This window comes from Bufo bufo, chromosome 5 (genome assembly GCF_905171765.1).
Source record: "Bufo bufo chromosome 5, aBufBuf1.1, whole genome shotgun sequence".
In the NCBI taxonomy this organism is placed as follows: domain Eukaryota; kingdom Metazoa; phylum Chordata; class Amphibia; order Anura; family Bufonidae; genus Bufo; species Bufo bufo.
The window spans coordinates 381,450,608-381,456,859 of NC_053393.1; positions in this window are offsets into that span (position 1 = coordinate 381,450,608).

The following is a 6,252-nucleotide window of genomic DNA, read 5'->3' on the forward strand; positions in this document are numbered from 1 at the left end:
CAGCACTGAGTTTTGTCCTAGGGGCTCTATACCGGAAAATAACTGATCAGGTATATCCCCATGCATTCTGAATGGAGAGCAATCCGTTCAGGATGCATCAGGATGTCTTCAGTTCAGTCATTTTGACTGATCAGGCAAAAGAGAAAACCGTAGTATGCTACTGTTTTATCTCCGGCAAAAAAAAACTGAAGACATGCCTGAATGCCGGAACCAGCATTTTTTTTCCATAGGAATGTATTCGTGCCGGATCCGGCATTCAAAATACCGGAATGCCAGATCCGTCCTTCCGGTCTGCGCAAAAAAAGGTGAAAAAAGTAAATGCTGGATCCGTTTTGCCGGATGACACCGGAAAGACGGGTCCAGCATTTCAATGCATTTTTTTTGACTGATCAGGATCCTGATCTGTCTTGCTAATGCCATCAGTTGGCATACGTTTTGCCGGATCGGGCAGGCAGTTGCGGCAACGGAACGGCTTGCCGGATCACTCTGCCGCAAGTGTGAAAGTAGCCTAAGCCAGATATAATTTACACCAGTTTGATGACCCCAATAGATTTTTTGGGGGGTGATTCTAAAGTTTTAAATCAGAAGTACTGTAAGCGACATTCAACGCATTATACATTACGAATAGTATCTGTTATCATACAGAGCATAGGTTCTTGGATGACTCTTGAATAACGGTGCATGTATGGTACATTAAAGAGGTTGTCTGGGCTTTTTCTATTGATGACCTATCTTCAGGATAGGTCATCCATATCAGATCGGCGGGGGTCCAACACCCGGCACCCCCACTGATCAGCTATTTGAGGAGACGGTGGGCGCTGTACGCACGCGCAGACTTCCTGCTCTGTAGCTGTAGGTCAGGCATCCTCAAACTGCGGCCCTCCAGCTGTTGCAAAACTACAACTCCCAGCATGCCCGAACAGCCTACAGGTATCAGTCTACAGCAGGGCATTGCGGGAGTTGTAGTTCTACAACAGCTGGAGGGCCGCAGTTTGAGGATGCCTGCTGTAGGTCTATGACACAGCAGAGCAGGAAGAGAGAAGGGAGACGGCATGTGCGCGCCATTCCTTCATACAGCTGATCGCCGGAGGTGCTGATTGTTGAACCCCGCCAATCTGATATTGATGACCCATCCTCGGGATAGGTAATCAATATGAAAAAGCCCGGACAATCCCTTAATTTGAACAAAATGGTTTCCAGAAAATGGAGAAAGCCATTTTACTTGTGAGATGAAGATATGATTGTTACGGATGGATTATCTGTATTGTATGGACCACGTCAAATGTTCTATAATAAGCTAACATTCGTGTCTACACTAACTTCTATGTAAGTCAGTCATTAATAGGGCCCCGGGCAAGGTCACAGATAATAAATACTTTGGAACTTATCAATTACTGATTTGTTTAGAAAAACCTAGATGTAAACTGCTCTATGTACTAGTGTGTTTTTTTTATTTTTTATGGAAGGTTTCTTTTGTTTTTAAATTAGGTTTTAGAGTATTTTGGACTTTTTGTAAGGACACCAGCATAGGTTGAACACTATAGAGATCAGCATTTACTTTCTCATAAGATGGTAAATTGGTTTCAGCATCGTTCACACTGGTTATTGTTTTCCAAAATGCGCAATCTAACAAAATGTATGCCAATGGGACTGTAATATGTAGAAATCATGCTGTACTACCCTGCCCTCGAAGACATGAAGTCCATCATTGGGCAGGTAAGTCCCATTGTCAATCCCAACAAGTCGGTATAGAACTAAAGAGCCATTAAAGGGGATGTTCAGGGGGTAAAATTATCCCGTCAGAGTTGGATAAAAGAATAGAAGTCATAGTCTCCCTCACCGATCCCCCTACTGCACCTTTTTTTTTTTTTTACGCTTTTTGGGTCCCTGCTGGTTGCTGCTTCTTGGACCTGTCTTGACACAAGGAAATGCCTTGGAGATACCTGCTCAGCCAACCACTGATTGAGGAAGGTCACTGCTGTGGCCAGTGATTTGCTGAGGAGACATCTCCAGGCATTAGGGACCAGGAAGGAGAGAACCAGTAAGCGGTGGAGGATCATTCAACCCCTTTAAAGCCAGATCAAGAATATCTGTGTTTAGAATGCAGCAATAATGCACAGTTATTGGAAAATTTCAAGGGATAAAAAGAAAAAAAGATTGTGAACAAAGAGGCAAGCAGTCTTGTAGAAATCCAGAAGAAACTGCATTTTACACCTAGGATCTCTTCATATTTTGGTTAGTGTTTTTTCGGTGACATTTTTACTACCTCCCAGTTTGAGACCTAACAGCCTAAGCTCCTCCTATTTTCCTAAGCCTATTGCTAGTCTTCTCTTAGGAAAGTGGAGGACGGTGGTGATATAAAATGAATGCCTTCAGGAAAATCTAGAAGAATATAGATTTTGTTAACAATTTATTGTTGTAACTTTAAATAAAATAGGATCTATACTGTAGTTAAGTTTTCATCTAACTTAGAAAAACATTTTTTTAATAACTTTGAGTTAGGCCTCATGCACACGACCGTATGTATTTTGCGGTCCGCAAAAAACGGATCCGCAAAAAATATGGATGACGTCCGTGTGCATTACATATTTTGCGGAACAGCTGGTCCCTAATAGAACAGTCCTATCCTTGTCCATAATGCGGACAATAATAGGACATGTTCTATTTTTTTGCGGGAACAGAAATACGGACATACGGAAACGGAATATTTTTTTTTTGCAGACTTGTTTAAATGGGTCCGCAAAAAAAACTGAATGGACACTGAAAGGAAATATGTTCGTGTGCATGAGCCCTTAGGCTGACTTCACATCAGTATTTTTATTGTAGGAGTAGAGCGGTGGAAATAACGGAAGCAGTGAAACTACCAGTGCCCAACGGACCCCATTAACTATCATTTTTATATCCTGTTTTCTCAACCAAAATGGTGCGGAATGCTGAACTATTTTCTGTATTTTTCACGAATTCTGCAACTGAGGCCCTTAACGAAGCCTCTGAAGAAGATGTGACCGAAGCCTAAACTGGGGGCGTCCCAACATTCAGAATCATTACCTGTTAGCCAGAGCAGAGAGCGGCTGCAGAGTGTCGTTCACTCTGGAGGATCTGGTATGTTTGTCCATTGCACTCACACTTCGGACCGTGTATCGCTTCATTTCCCTGTGGCTGGCGTAAAGGGAAATTGAACACCTACTACCAAGTTCCCCTACAAATTGTTTGGGGTCTCAGTAGAGGGCAAACCAGTGTTGATGACTAGTTCTAACAAAAAAATTATTGTCTGAAGTGGACAACCACTACTCGGCTGTTTCTGTAAGCCTAGCCACCTGGGGCTGATGCTTAGTCCCATGGTGTGGAAATGGCCAGATGGGACAACCCCTTTAAAGGGAGTCTGTCACCAGATTTTGACCTTATAGACCGCTTACATAGCGCTCTAGCATAGCAGTCTGATTCTAATGGTACCTTTTGATGTTTTCTTGGGAAGTTCCCCCAAGGCAAAAACAGACTTTTATTCATATGTAAATTAGGGCTCGCAAGTGCCCAGGGGCGGCGTTCACCTCGTTGGTGCCCAGGCTGTTCTGCCTCTGTTCATCACATCCCTGTCCTCTGCCCGCCCCGCTCTTCCTTTGCGTCCTCCTTCTCTGCAGCGAGATCCTGTGCTATCCATAGCTTTGCCGGGGCATGTGCACTGCAATGCCCATTGTGGGCATGGCATCACAGTAGCTACTGCGCATGCACCGGCCAACGGCGCGAAACAGCGGTGAGGAGGCGGACCAGAGACACCCACAATGGGCATCGCAGTGCGCATGCCCCGGCCAAGCAATGGAGAGCGCAGGTGCGGGATCTTGCTGCAAAGAACTTGAGAAGGAGGACGGAAAGGAAGAGTGGGGCGGGGATATGACGAAAAGAGCCTGGGCACCAATGAGGTGAACGCTGCCCCTGGGCACTTGCGAGCCCTAATTTACATATGAATAAAAGTCAGTTTTTGCCTTGGGGGAACTTCCCAAGAAAACATCAAAGGTACCATTAGAATTAGGGGTGCACCGAAATGAAAATTCTGGTCCGAAACCGAAACCGAAAATTCAGGATGCCCTTGACCGAAAACCGAAACCGAAACCGAAACTGCCTTTTTGCCCAAATACTTTTAAAATACTTTTTTTTTAATGATTTTATTAATAATTCTTTTTCATGAATGAAATTCATCTGTGGGTGGCGCTGTTATGGAGAGGGGGATCTGTGGGTGGCGCTGTTATGGAGAGGGGGATCTGTGGGTGGCTCTGTTATGGAGAGGGGGATCTGTGGGTGGCGCTGTTATGGAGAGGGGGATCTGTGGGTGGCGCCGTTATGGAGAGGGGGATCTGTGGGTGGCGCCGTTATGGAGAGGGGGATCTGTGGGTGGCGCCGTTATGGAGAGGGGGATCTGTGGGTGGCGCCGTTATGGAGAGGGGGATCTGTGGGTGGCGCCGTTATGGAGAGGGGGATCTGTGGGTGGCGCCGTTATGGAGAGGGGGATCTGTGGGTGGCGCTGTTATGGAGAGGGGGATCTGTGGGTGGCGCTGTTATGGAGAGGGGGATCTGTGGGTGGCGCTGTTATGGAGAGGGGGATCTGTGGGTGGCGCTGTTATGGAGAGGGGGATCTGTGGGTGGCGCTGTTATGGAGAGGGGGATCTGTGGGTGGCGCTGTTATGGAGAGGGGGATCTGTGGGTGGCGCTGTTATGGAGAGGGGGATCTGTGGGTGGCGCTGTTATGGAGAGGGGGATCTGTGCACTGTTATGGGCATAACAGTGCACAGATCCCTTTCCCCATAACAGTGCACAGATCCCTTTCCCCATAACAGTGCACAGATCCCCCCTCCCCATAGCAGTGCACAGATCCCCCCTCCCCATAGCAGTGCACAGATCCCCCCCTCCCCATAGCAGTGCACAGATCCCCCCTCCCCATAGCAGTTCCATAGACCGATCCCCCCTACCCATAACAGCCCCGGCCCTGCTGCTCACAGCATCTTTATTTTACCTTACAATCGTGAGGCTCCAGTAACTAACAACTCTGCAGGCAGAGCGGAGGGCGGCGTAACGTCACTTACTCACGTGACGCACCTGCTCCGCCCACTTTATGAATGAAGGAGGCGGAGCAGGCGCGTCACGTGAGTAAGTGACGTTACGCCGGCCTCCGCTCTGCCTGCAGAGTTGTTAGTTACTGGAGCCTCACGATTGTAAGGTAAAATAAAGATGCAGTGACAAAGTAAACCGCCCGCCCGCAGATGGTGGGTGACAAATCCCACACCCCATATTTTCGGCCGATATGTAACAATATCGGCCGAAGTGGATTAGGTGCATTTTCGGCCGATATTTTCGGCTGCCGAAATTTCGGTGCACCCCTAATTAGAATCATAGACTGCTATGCTAGAGCGCTATGTAAGCGGTCTATAAGGTCAAAATCTGGTGACAGACTCCCTTTAAGGCTGGCCATGCACCGCTTGGATGGGAAGAGGGGAGAACACTACTGTCAGACACCCATCTCTGCGACTTTTTTCTCTGAGAACCAAAGGATCGGACATGTTGAGAGCTAGCAACCTGATCCTTATCTCCCCTGACTACCATCAGCGAAGAGTCAGGGGGCCCCACACACATCAGATGGTAAGAAAGTCCCACCGCAATCGGCAGGTTCAGCCAACAATCTATTATTATCCCATCGCCTTACATCTGGCTGCTGCCAGTTTTACCCACTATTTTTTTTATATTTTTATGTAGTGTGGTGGCATTTCTTTAATTAAAAAAAAGCCTTTCTTCATCCCAAGTACATTTTCAGACCAAATCTTGTATAAAGGAATTTTCAATATGGATGCAGTAAATTTTGTTTGGGGGTAATCCAGCAACTATGCCTTAGAAATACTGTTTTGAACTATGTTATTATGGTGTCCTCTTAATAATCCTGTGTAACCGTGTGTCAATAACTTGTCTGTGCCTCGCCAAACGCACTTTATATGTACAGCTGCGGTGTAAGAAATGAACTCGTTCTGCACATACAGGCGGACAGCGTGATGTAGACATCTTGCCTGGATGTGACGACTTCTATTTCTTTTTGTAGTGTGTGTATAGTTGGCTTACAGGAATGACAGCAGATTCTCCATAGCAAATAATGATTGCATCGAGCAGCGGACTTATGCACAATCTTTTACCTGCTGCGTCATTGTATGTTTACACCATATAAGGCTAGTTTCAGATGAGCAAGTTCAATGGGAGAAATGCGCTGCGCGTTTA